A 13,862-nucleotide genomic window follows, 5' to 3' on the forward strand; every position below is an offset into this window, starting at 1 on the left:
TAGAATAAGGAATGCTAACAGTGCTTGACATGCAGTGGCAAAATAGTTACTTAAAATATCACCCATTGGTCACTTGTAATGAAGTGCCCATTGAAGGCAAGGCTTTAGTGGACTGAGTGCCTGCTAATCACTATGGAGAAAATGAGGAAAACAAGGACTGTGGGTTTGGGTGGCTGTCTCTACCTACACTGGAGAACTTTAAGAAAGTTTTTAAATTTTTAAGTTTTAAAACTATTTTGGTATGAGGCAAGATCTGAGGACCGAGGAGCTTCTATGACTTTCTAGAAGAATCATTTATTTCATGTAACCATAGGGTTGATGCATTCTCTCATCACATGCAGTTTGATCTTGTGGGTTGATGATAAAAGATGGTCTGAACTCACAGCATCACTAGGTCACTTACATGAAAATTTGGGTATTGATTGGGAAGAGGTGAGACCCTGAGAAGTGAAATGGAGCCTTCTGGGTGAGTTCGACTGAACCTAAGTACACAAGTTCTCCAAACTCCATCAAACTTCCCTTGTCAGTAGAGACATCTTCTCCTCCTCTGTCTGTTGAGGCTGGTCTCTCCTTGTTTAGAGACAATGGTCTTGCTGAGGTAGTTTTCATGCAAGGGGCTGCCATATTTCTTCCTGTTCTTCTCTCCCACCATTCATTGTTCTAGACCCAGCACACCCTAGAAGGACAGCACCTATCTTAAGAAGCAAAAGTTTATACACTCAAAGAACTACAAGATTTTGCTCATTTTATGTCAGCAAAAACCTGGGGGATAGGTGTGGGAGTGTATTGGAGGAATCTAGGCCACAGAGGAAGAAGCAAACTTTTAAATCTGGATTGATTTATTGGTATGAGTTCATTTTCCTAGGTGCTACAGATGGGAATGGTTGTAATTTGGTCTGTCTGATTGACTGGAAACAGGACTCCATGGTGGCATACTCGCAAGAAAATTGAGGTGTCAGAAATTCATGGTATAGCATAGGGGGAGGGATCCAAACATTTAGAAGGAAGAACTATTGAAATGGATGTTTCATGTACCACCCAGTCACTCACTATGGATGCTTTTTTCACCAAGGCAATGAGAACACAATTGTAAGAAACACATTATTGAAAAGTATTGCAGTGGAGTCCTCTGTAGGCCAGGAGTGAAATAGAAAATGCTGCTATTGAAATGGGCATTTTGATATTAATGGGTATGTTGAGATGCTGGAGTGGCAGAGGCCAAATGGCAATTCTTGAATGCCAGACGCAGGGTGGAAACGGCTGGCTGCAGGATTGGAGTGGGAAGCTGATCTTTGTTGTAGGTTAATTGGCCATTGAGTTTCTAGGAATGAGTAGATGACCGATCTATCAGGATCAATATAATTTAAAAAAAATACCGTAGATCTGGAAAACATAGGCCCAACTTCACCCAATTTCTAGGCTAAGCAGTTTATAAACCTAGGGCCATTGAATGAAAAGGAAGCCAGGATCCTGAGATCCTACCAAGGGAATGTACTATAAATCTTTCTCCTAACCTTCCTCAAAGAAACTTGTAGCAATTTAACAACTCAGTTCTGCACTAGGGAAAGGGAAAAAAAACTAAGACTTTTGAGGGCTTATTGTATTCTAATTTTTATTAACATTAATCCCCTGAGACCAAACGTATCACTGTGGTTCTCTAGAAGTAATGAGTAGAATTCCTGTCTGAGTTTATCTCTCAGTGATGTGAACCTAGAGGGTTTGTGAAGCCATCTTGTGATTATTTTCTCAACTCCTGAACGCATAGTTGGAGTACACATTTCAGTACCTGGAGAATTACCACATAGGTTTTGGGGAGTAAAGGTTATTAACTGTCAAGGGTCAAGTGGAAGCTGCAAGTACCTCACCTATAAAAATAGTAATACCACCACCTCCAAGAAAAAATACTACAACGTTAAGGAGGTAACAGAGAAATGGCAGGGATGATGATTTTTCTCGTGTCTATATTAAACTCATGTGTTTGGTCTTTACAGAAAAACTGTGGGTCTTGGAGATTGACAGTAGATTACTGTAAACTTTCTCAGATGGTGACTCCAGTTTTGCTGTTTCACATGTGAAATTAATACATAGTTTCTGGAACCTGGTATGGAGCCATAAATTTGGCAAATACGTTTTTTCCTGTTCTAGTTAGTACTGATACCAGAATCGGTTGTCTTTTACTTCACAGAGATGTAGTACATTATCCCTATCTTATCTCTGAGCTGTGTCAGCTGTCAGATTCTCAGTCACATTTCAGTTTGCAGGGACATTGATCATCACACCATGCTATAGAACATCATGCTGGTTCACTACATTAATGACGTCATTCTATTGGGCCTGGTGAAAGAAGCAGCATGTACTCTTGGTAAGATGTGTACATGACAGAGGATATTTTAAAAATCATAGGAACATAAGGACCCATCACTTTGGTAAAATTGATGGAAGGCCAGTGGCCTGGAGCATTTTGGGATAACCCAACCAATGCGAAAGACTAGTTGCTGCACCTTTCACTGTGAAAGAGGCACAAGCCTGGCAGATCTCTTTTGGCTTTCAGAGACAGTATATATACCACATTTGGATGTGCTGCTCAGACCCATTTACTGAGCAACCTGTATGGCTACCAGCTTTGAGTAGGGCCCAGAGTATTAAAAGGCTTTTCAGATGGCCCAGACTGCAGAGCAAGCAGTGCTACCACTTGGCCCTAATAACCCATCTGGTCTCATAGTGGCTGAAGTGTTTGTATCAGATGAGGATGTTGCATGAAACCTGTAGCAAGCCACTCCAGGAGAATGACAGTGCAGTTCCCTGGGGTTGTGGAGCAAAGCCAGGCCCTATTTGTCAATTGACTATTCTCCCTTTGAGAAACTCCTGGTGTGCTTTTCGTAAGCTGGCTGTTAGTTGGTTACCTATGCTACAAGAATGGGTCTTCTCGTTCTTCATTTTTCACTGTTATGTGGTCTTGAAGACACAGTACATTGTAATTGTATGAGCCAGGAGGGGAGGCTCAAGCTGTTAGGACATCACCCACTGCACCACTCTCTTCCTCAATCAGCACCTATAGGTTCCTTGGGAAGGCCCAATGAACAAGTTATCTGAAAAAGAAAAAAAATCAAGCCCAGTTTGTGGATGCACCTGCATGACATTCTTGTGTTAGTAGAAAGTCAACTGATGTAGCATCATAGCACCACTCAGCGGTGATCCTGAAGTGGGGGAAAGAAAACCTGCCAATGGGCAGAAATTGTCAATGTTGCCAGAATGTAAAGATGTTCAGAGGTCCAGGTCAACACAGATTTATTGGTTATGGTTAACGGGCACTGGATTAGCTGGGGAAAAGAAATTTGGAAGGCAAAAGATTGGAATATTGGTGTCATGAAAGACTGCAGAAGACGTATATGACTATAACTTACGGGACGGGCACAGAATATGAGGATATGTGTGACCTATGCATTTGTTCACAATAACCATGTATTGATGAGAAATTGCTAAAAAATAAACTGGACACATTGACCTGTTTTGTGAATGTCTGTTAGCCTCTTTCCCCGGTCTGATGGATTGTTTCCTCACAATTAGACTCAGGGGATGCACTTTTGGCAGGAATACCACCCAACCGATGTGTGTCTTTCTCAATGGAAAACATCAGGTTGCATGTGATGCCAGTTTGTCTCATTGGATTGGAATTTGAGATTGCCATTGAACATTTTGGACAAATTGTGCTGATGAACCAACAGGCAAAAGAGGGGTCACTACTTTGTCAGCAGGGTGATTGATCCCAATTATCAAGGGGAAATATGATTGCTGTTATATAACAGGACCAGGAAAGAGTATTTTTGGAACCCAGGGGATCTTGTGGGTCACCTCAAAGTAACGTCATGCCCACTGGTAAAAGTTACCTTATATTTGTATTATATATTTAATTTACGTATTTAATATGAACTTTTAATGGAAGACTGCCAAAATCTAGTATAATCAGGATTACCAGAGGCTCAGAGCCATTAGGAATGAAGATTTGGGTGACTCCACCAGATCAGTAGCCTGGCCCAGCTATGCTGCTGACTGAGGCCAAAGTAGCTCATAATAGGTTGTAGAGGAAAAAAATTATAAGTGCCAACTACAGCCTTGTGATGATAACTAGAACGATCATAAACATCAATATTTTCTTCCTTTCTCTGTTATGTATATTTTTAATATATTAACCATTTTCCACTTCTCCTTTCCCTCATCCTCACAATTTTATAAATGGCCTACTGATGTTGGTTAACTTTATAAGGTAATTTATATCTTGTATAATATAAATGGGATTTATGGTGGGGTTGTGACTGAACTAGAGAAGAAATGAATATCACCCAAAGATAGATATAGATGAAGAGACTTAGAGGACTTTGGGTCTCTCCTTTTGAAAAAAAGTGAGTACTTTTTCTTTTTTTGGTATAAGAGACAGGAACTTTGAATACAGGCAGAAAGTAAGCATGTATGTTGAAAAGTCAGAGGAACAGTCTATGGAATTTATAGTGGATTGGTGTTCAATATCCACTCAAGATTTCTTCTAGAGTACTTTCTTCAACTACAAAAATTAGAAAGTAAAAAAATTACTTTCCCCAGACTCTCTTGCAGCTAAGGTTTTGGATGGCATTTAAGTTGAGCTGGTTAAAAGTATTTTTGCAAGATCTGGACAGCAGGTGAGGTGAAGGCTGTACTTTAGCTGCTCTGGCATTTTTTTTTCTGGAAAGCACAGTCATGGAATGTTTTTTTTTCATTTTCATTTTCTTTTTCTTTTCTTTCTTTTTTTTTTTTTTTTTTTTTTTTTTTTTTTAGATACCAGCGTCTGATAACTGAGTTGATGAGCACTAAGGAGCTGGCCATGGGCATTGCTTCTGCTGGTGTGTGTCATGGCAGGCAGGCGCAACTTCCTGATGAGGCAGCTTTTGCATTGTTGCAGCTTCCTTGTCGTAGTGGGAGCAGTATGATTCCAGTGTCAGCTGCTTCCTGATCACACAAGAAGTAGAAGCTCTGAGGTAACATTTCTACTTTGTAGCTTTTGTTCCTGAAAGGTTGATTTGGAGGGTATTTATTTAACTCTCTCAATGATTCAGTAAGCCATTTAATATCCTATAATAAATAGTTTTTCCTGCTTAAACTAGCTACAGTGGATTCAGTTCTTTGCAAGTAAACCCTGATCAATGTAGAGCTTTAGGGACCCAACGTCCTGTGCCAACATTTTATATGAGAAGCAGACAAGGCTCAAGTATGGCTTCTCCATTGTCAATCATTGTTATTCCCTCTATTATTATTATTTCTTTCCATATTATGGAAAGAAATCTGTCAACAATTATATGTCAGTATACCTTGTATTGTTCTTTCATTAGCCTTTGATAGGAAACAGTTATGGTCTGAAGAGCATGAGACAGAAAACTGTCGAGACACTGAGGAGTTAATGACAGTGCTTCTCAAACTCACCTGCATGTTAGAATTGTCAGGGGAGCTTTGAAAATTCCCAATTTGGGGGCAGTCTCCAGAACAATTAAATCAGACTTTCTGGGTCTGGACCCTAGGATTCAGTGTTTTGAAAAATTCCCAAGGAATTCCAATGCACAGCCAAGGTTGGAGAAGCACTGCCATCTGGGAAGAGAGAGAGGTGAACTCTCTGGTTATGTATGAGTCGCAGTTGGGGAGAAATAACATGGTAAGGTAGTAATGTACTATTTTACAGTGAGAAATTAAAAATTGGGCTTAAATCAGCACTGTGTTGGCAGAGCTGAGTTCCTTTCTGGAGACTCTATGGGAGAATCTGCTTTCTTGCCTCTTCTGATTTCTAGAGGCTTCCTGCCATTGTCAAAGCCAGCAAAGGCTGGTTGAGTCTTTCTGGCAATGCCATATCTCGGGTTCTGACTTTCCTGCCTCTCTCTTCCACATTTAAGCACCCCGTGATTACACTGGACCCACTGGGAAAACCCCAGATAATGCCCCCGTTTCAAAATCAGTTGATTAACAACTTAATTTCACTTTCAGCTTGAATCCCCTCTGGCCACGTTACCTAACATATGCATAGGTTCCAGGGGTTAGGATGAGATTGTGTTTGGGGGGCCGTTATTCTACTTATCCTGAGATAATAAAGGACAGGGGCACTGGGGAAGAAGTACCCTAGGTACCCTAGTGGATTCCTCCCACACACTTTTTAAATCAGAAGAGGCAACTGGAGGGTTTATAGCACTCAAAAATCATTATGCTATTAATTCAGATGTGATAGGAAGCCTGGTACATGGTATATTCATACTTCTGTAAGAAGTAGGTTTAGCCAAGCCAGAATGGATTGCTAAGAAACTAGATACATTTGTGATTTGTGCCTTGCCACTGTCACCTATTTGCAAAGTTATATTTAATGACATGAATCTTCTTTGCAGTCACCCAGATGCCTGGTTATAGATAATGGAAGAATGCAGCTACGTAAACCTTGCAGTTAACTGATCTGTAGCCTCATGGTAGGGACCGGGAGGGGCCTGCTGCACAGAGGTGGTCCTGCCAGCTAATTGTTTTTCTTTTTTAAAGAGTGACTGAATATTAACCATTCTAAATTGAAAATTGTTCTTTTGGCAGATGTCCTCCAAAATGGATTGCCTCATATCTAGTACCCTCCTGCTGCAAGCGTATTCATCTAGTTCCTGTGGGAGCACATTGTGCAGCTAATTCACCCAGGCAGATTCACTGGGAAGCTGTTGCTCATGAGAATATTTCTGAGATTATTTATTTATTTATTTATTTCTGCTGACCTTGCTGAATGACTGGTAAGACTCATTTAAGTATTTTCCATGCCGAGAGTATCAGAGCCATGATCCGTGGTATAAAGCACCACAAGCTTAGCATTCATTTGCTGCCGTGCTAGAGCAGACTCCGTGTCTCCAGGAAATTCCTGGTTTTGCTCACGGGGAACCCTGCAGATGCTCACTTTGCCACTTGCTTTGCCACAAGCATCTGAATCTACCCTTAACCAGCATCTCAGACTCTCTGCACACCGAGTTCTTGACTGGAAACTAGTAATCTACATCTCCCTGGGGCCACACTAACGGGGCATGAGGGGCAGAGTTAAGTTGCAATAACAAGACCAAAGTTGGGTATCTTCGGCGCACTGACTGTCTCCGTCCAGACTCTCAGGTCTTTCAGCCTCTCCTCTGTGTGCCCTGCCCTACCATCCTCCTGATAATTCCAGAGGCTCCTGCTGTTTCCTTCTCTCTGATCCCCAGGTTGACCTCCTGGGCTCTGGCTCCCAGGTTGCTGCTCAGGCTGCCTGGATACTTCCCTCTCCAGCTAAATTTCAGTCACAATGGGCTTTTCTCAGTCTTGACTTTCTATTTTTATTTATTTTGCCCCTGTTGCTGCTGATTCTTTGTTCTAACAAATAATAGTATTGTATGTGTTCTTGTTGAAAAGCTCTTCAAATTCCCCATGGGACCAGTACACAAATAAGCAAAGAAGAATATTAATCTCGATGTCCCTCTCTCCAGCAAAAGATTGGTGATGAACGTCAGCTGTTTATTTTAATCTAGCACATTGAAAGGGCAGGGGCGATGGTGCAGATTTCACTCATTTCACTATGGGAGGTCTTGGTTGCCGACCAGGGAAGGAAAGCTTTACCCAATCAGACACACTTTCCAGATATTCCAGATAGGTAAATGGTCCATGAAACCAAGAAAACCTGAATTGAATCTCAGGGATGAAGAGTGGAAAAAAAATCATCACCTGGGTCTTTTATTTTTGTAAAGAAAAGAAAATAAATAGAGCTAACCGCATTTCCACTGTGGAAAATGTTTTCTGACATAAATAAAAAGTATAACAATTTTAGTTCAAATGGAGGCATTAACAATCAGATAAAAGTGGCCATTTGGATTATGCTTCCGGGGTAGAAATGATCCTGTGGGAAACTTGTCAGACTTTGTGGCGGACTGTTGCTCTCTCTTTTTCCTCTTCCTTTTCTCTCCCTCCTCACCTCTTACTGTGCACTCTTTCTTATATCTTTTCCTCCCTGTGCCTACTACTGGGTGGAGTTTCCTTGTGGGCCCCACTGTTGTGCTAAGAATAGCACTAGCTGCTACTTATCAAGCCTTTGCCACTTGCCAGGCACTGTGCAGAGCACCCTAGATACATTACCTCACTTATTGCACCCAACAGCCCTCCAGGAGGATGGGCATATTTGTGTAATGAACCCAGTCTTGACACGGTGTTTAATTGCTTTATTATGCTCTTTGTCAGCACTCCAAATAATAAAGTTTATTGGTATTCTTAACTTTTTCATGCTTGACTTAAAATATATTGTAAATATCATGTTGGCCACTGAAAAGAGCTAGCAGGCAGGTTATGGGGAATTGGAGTTATGCTTTATTATTATTATTTCTTATCTTTCCCTGAGCAGTAATTACTGGCGGTAAATGAAAGTTCTGGGAGCTGTTGTTTCATATTGAAATTTAACTGCTTCCTTCCCTGCAGTAAAATAGATACTGGTGAGATGGAGCCAGGATGAGTAAGGGCATAAAATATAGGAAGGTACTAAGCCTTGAACTCAGCTTCTCCTTATCACCTCAATATTAAGCATCATTTTCAATGCATAATTATATGAGAAAATGAAAGTGCCAAGTCTCTACACTGTACATTCCCCAGGCAAGAACTTCCAGGTTGTCTCTGGAAGATCCAGCCTTTTCAGTGGGAAATCAAGAGAGGAAGGTTGGTCAGTGGAGGCTGGGGTTTCTGTTTGCCTTTTTCTTCCTCCTAGAGTGTACATTACCTCCACTTTGCTCACTGTCCTAGTGAACTCACCTGTGTACAGAATTCTCCAGAGTTCTGCTTCCCAGGTAAAGCCCTGAAAATTACTTCCTAAGTCAGAATCTATGGGGCTCCTGGGACTGGCACATGGTCCACCGCCAGGCAGCCTGGTTTCCACATGGGGGCACGGAGCCAACTTGTTGAGGTATGAGCACACTGAGGGAGCACAGCCTTGCATCAGATGCTAATGATCTTTCATCACGTGCTCTGACAATGAGGCTGGAACAATCATGGTTAAAACTGATGCAACAGGACGGAAGGGGCTGGGAGCACTGGGAGTTAAGTTACCCTTGCGAAAGGGAAGACAGAAAAGAAGGTTAAAAATAATATCTTGAAGCACTGAATTTAAATTACCAGCTGCATATTTACCTGAGTAATATCTCACTCTTTTCAGATGACCTTAAAGGGAATATAATTAAGTCCCTTAGAGGAAAATTGGTGAGGGATGTTAGAGACTCATCAGAATATTAGCTTTTCCTAGTTGTAGTAACATGAATGAGGTCGCGACAGCAGTTTTGTTATTGTTATTGTCATTAGTTTTTGAAGGAATACTTTACTGTTTTTTTCAAAAACTGAAACAAATTACCGGAGTAGGCTGAATAATAGCCTCTGAAGATACCAGGTTCAAATCCCTGGAACCTGCAAATGTTATGACATATTGCAAAAGTGTCTTTGCAGGTGCGATAAAGAATCTTCAGGTGGAGAGGCAATCCTGAATTATCCAGTGGGCCCTAAATGTCACCACAGTGCCATCCTTCTAAACAAGAAGCAGAAGATCTGTCACACGCAGGACAGGGGAAGGCAATGTGACCATGGAGGCAGAGACAGGAGTGATGTGGCCATAAGCCAAGGATTGTCGGCAGCCGCCAGTGGCTGAAGGGGCAAGGAACAGATTCTCCTCTGGAGCCTCTGGAGGAAGAATGGCCCTGATAATACCTTGATTTTGGCCCAGTGATAGTGATTTTGGACTTCTGGCCGCTAGAACTGTGAGGGAATACATTTCTGTTGCTTTAAGCCATTGAATTTATGATAATTTATTACAGCAGCCACAGAAAACTAATGCTTGGATCCAACTTGAACCTAGTGAGTTAGATTACGTCAAGGAAACACAATAAATAGTTAACAGGACTTGTCAGGGGGATGGGAAGTGAGATGAAGGTGTGAAGGCAACTTCTATAGTTTACTTTTATATTTCCCTATTTTTCAAATCTTTTACAAGGGAATGAATTCATGTACTATTTAAAAAGACATATAACGTGTAAGCAAAAGGATTTATTGTATCTCTTTAAAATAATTTAGAACAAGTAATGGCTGCAGAGCCTTAAAGGGTTTTTCTAGCACGTTTCCAAGACACAGTCTTGGTTGTTTGCGATTGACATGAAGATGGCCCAGACTGTGCCACAACACAGCACTTGATACCAGATGTTAGACTGCAATGGACTGTGTGAATCTTACCCAGTATGACCATTTTATTATCAAATAATCTATTTCAGGTTTCTAACACGAATACAAGCTTCTCCTTTCTTTCCTTCCTTTCTCTTTTTCTCCTTTCTAGCAAGTTCGGGACTGTGCTAGGTATGACCTGGGATAGAAAGAGCATATACTCAGCTTTTACCTTCAAGAAAATTGGATATTGGCTTGGGAGATAAGATAAATGAAAAGGAAGCAGATGATCTGTTATAGAAAAGATAACACTGTAAGCCCAACATGTATGTGATTAAGTTCTAAAAGTGTAAACCAATAGGGAGTGCTGTGAGGTGTCCCTATGGGGGCAGATTGCAATAGATCTGACCATACAAGTGTAAATAAAACCCTATTGAATGTCCCCTCTCCCTCACCAATTGTTCTTAGTGGTTGCTTCAGGATTTTCTCCCATCGTTCTCAAATTGTTACTGTGAGATTAACTGGCAAACATTTATCCTTAACATAAGAAGTGTGAATGGAATCCTACCAAGTGATTTTTGCCAATAGTTTCCATTCCCGCTGCAAACAGTGGTGTGTTCAGGCTTAAGCTGTAAAATGTCCACACTCACCTGTCACTTGGGAATGCCTCTGTTGGAATGCAGCATGCTCACTTATCACACAGCCAGCATGAGAGGCAGAGTGGAGTTGAACCAAGCAGTCTGCCCCCAAAGCCTGCAGATGTAGCCACTTCCTTCAGGAAAGGGAAAGGAAACTAACCCTGCTGAGTATCTACTATGTACTAGGCACTCTGTTAAGCACTTTTACACACATCATTTAATCCTCATGAAAGTATTTAAAAATAGCTATCATTTCCCAGTTCTGTAGATGAGAAAGAAAAGGTAGGCTCAGAGAGGGTAGGTAAGTTGCCTAAGGTCACATAGCTGGTACACAGTGGTAGAGCTAGGGTGAAAACCCAAGACTTTCTGAGTCCAAAGCACATGCCTATTCCATCATTTCAGGTAATAAGAATAAATGTCATTCAAATTTAGTGGTGAGAGATGAATAAAAAATGGTTGTTGGTGATCCTGGGGTGTCTACACCCTCTGCCTGCCTGGCTTCACATCAGCCTTGTGTTCACCAGCACCTCCACCCCCACATTTCCCTCCAATCCCTGCCATCTCCCCTGTGGAGTCCTCTGCTCCTCTCCTACCCCTAGGTCTCCTTTTCACCCATCCTTCGGCCATTTAATGATCTCATCTTTAATTTCCATTTATAACTGCATGAGCTCCTCGATCACCCTCTCCCGAGATGTCCTTTTTGGCACTGGAATGTGTATTAAAGTGGTTTTGTAATGGGACTTCTGTTTCTTTTGTCCTGCTCTGAATTTCCTGAGGGAAGGGACCACATCTCTTTTATTCTTCTCTACTTCCCTCAGGTTCTGTCATTATGCATAGGCAATTAGCAATTATTTCCTTTTTTTTTTTTTTTCATATAGGGTCTCTCTGTGTTGCCCAGGCTGGTATGCATTGGCACTATCTTGGCTCACTGCAGCCTCCACCTCTTGGATTCAAGTGATCCTCCCCACTCAGTCTCTTGAGTAGCTGCTGGGACTACAGGTGTGTGCTGCCTGGCTAATTTTTTTGGTACAGACAGGGTTTCACCATGTTGGCCAGGCTCCTCTCAAACTCTGCTCAAGCGATTGGCCTGCCTTGTCTCCCAAAGAGCTGGGATTACAGGCATGAACCACCATGCCTTGGCTCGCAATTATTTCTCGACTTGTATTGCCTTCTGGTTGCTCACAAGTCCGATGCAACCTCTTCTCCCCAACTTACTCCTTTTGTGCCACTTTACTCCCAATTCCCACCCTTCACTATCCACGACTGTGTCCTGAGCTCAGAGATAACTCAGTGAGTGAGAACTTCCACCATGATGGCAGTGTTCTACATCCATGCTTTCCGACGTGGTAGCTGCTAGTCACATGTGGCTTTTGAGGACTTGAAACGTGGCTAGTGTGACTGAAGAACTGACTTTTTGGTTGCATGTTAAATATAATCAACCAATTAATTTAAGTACTTTATTTAAATAACATAGTTAATTTACATTTTAATAGCTCCTTCAGTATTGGATCACACAGCTGTCCAAACATGGAACAAGCAAGCTCCTTAATCTGAAACCCAAATTTGAGCACAGGCTTCTGCAAAATTCTGCAGTATATTCCTGAGTTTACAGAAAAGAAGTCTGATGGAAAGCTGTACAATTGATTTTCAAGCGGGTCATGGCTTTTGTTTGTTCTCAAGTTGTCTTGAGCAAGTCATCATGTAGTCAGTCTGTGGGCTCATGTGTAGATACCACCTGTCTATAGGGTGGCAGTTCCATTAAAATAACATTCACATCTGGGGAACATGGGGGAGAGACCTGCGTGGTCTGTAAGTGAATTGCCCTAAAATCCCTCCAAAGACATTGAGATGCTAACTAGAAAAATTCCTTCCCCCCTTCATTTCTGTCAAATTTAATTTTCTTGTTTTCTTTTCCTGAAACTCTAGTAGCTGTCAAGAATGTGTTGCTGGAAGCCAAATCTGTCATTTTGTCTTCGGCAGTTGATGAACTTTCATTTTTCTTTCTAGGAGTAATGCATTTCTACTTAGAGGACAGCTAAGTGAAAATGTACTCCTGAAACAAGATTTGTTCTGCTGGCTTCCTTGAATTTGTCAAAAAGACAAAAATCTCACCAGCTTCACTTTGTAATAATGCCCCAAAATTACTTGGCATCATCTTCCACCTACTTTTCTTGGCTCTATTATTTAATATTTGTAGTAGGGAGGAAGAAAATGAACACATTCACAATTTAAGGTTCTGCTTATACATGTATTGTCAAAGCTACCTATTTTAAACAAGGTGTTTTATATTTTATTAAAGTGATCAGTGCCTATGAGTATAAAAGAAATGATGGTAGCTTCATGATCTTTTTCATAACAGAGTCCCATACTTAACACTTTCATGTGCTGACACTGATAATGAAGATACAAGATCTGCCTTAAGCAATAGTTAGCCTTCAAAATAGAAAGGTGAATCGTACATTCATTTCTGAAATTCCTTGAGGTTTCTCCTTGCTCTACCCAGTTAGAAAGAGAAGCATTTAAAAAAAAAAAAAAATCCCCATTGCAGAGAGGGAAACGGAGACCACCAGTCAATCAAAGGAAAGATTTTTACTTTCCCAAAACAAATGGGTATCAGCAATGCCAAATATTCAACATAACTTGTAAGCCTTCCCAGCACTACCTTCAAAGCACATAAGGTATCTCTTCAGGTCACCCACTTGCTCCTGACACAGACCTGATGTCTACTGCTTGTGTAATTGATGTTAACAATGGATACTGAAAATTCCCCAAAAGAATTTTATTGTTTTCATTAAGTTGATCAAGTAGAAAGGTGAATACTATTGTCATTCTGTCCTGACAAGGTGATCAACGTTTTTGTCTCTGTGGATTCCTCTTCCCTCCTTACTCTTTATCTCTATCATGGACAGACTCATATCATGGCAATGTAATTGCTACACAGCTCAACTTCAGTCACCCAAGAGGGTCTCCTGGAGCATACACATGACAGGCAAGGGCATTAGAAGTGAAATATACAGAAGCAATGGCATTATAAAT

At 41.2% G+C, this 13,862-nt stretch overlaps 1 long non-coding RNA gene across 3 annotated transcripts; it reads left to right on the forward strand.

The window, feature by feature from the left end:
• The first annotated feature begins 7,843 nt into the window (after positions 1–7,843).
• Positions 7,844–13,229, forward strand: LOC108317624. Of its 3 annotated transcripts, none has more exons than XR_005203350.1 (4): positions 7,844–8,834; positions 9,484–9,791; positions 10,361–10,514; positions 12,834–13,229. It is a non-coding gene; the product is annotated as an uncharacterized LOC108317624 (long non-coding RNA). The 3 variants fall into 3 exon arrangements; XR_005203351.1 differs by having other exon boundaries at positions 10,361–10,501; positions 12,834–13,227; XR_001830830.2 differs by lacking the exon at positions 9,484–9,791 and having other exon boundaries at positions 12,834–13,182.
• Positions 13,230–13,862: the final 633 nt, after the last annotated feature.

The sequence above is a fragment of the Cebus imitator genome, unplaced genomic scaffold (assembly GCF_001604975.1).
Source record: "Cebus imitator isolate Cc_AM_T3 unplaced genomic scaffold, Cebus_imitator-1.0 Scaffold205, whole genome shotgun sequence".
Classification (NCBI taxonomy): domain Eukaryota; kingdom Metazoa; phylum Chordata; class Mammalia; order Primates; family Cebidae; genus Cebus; species Cebus imitator.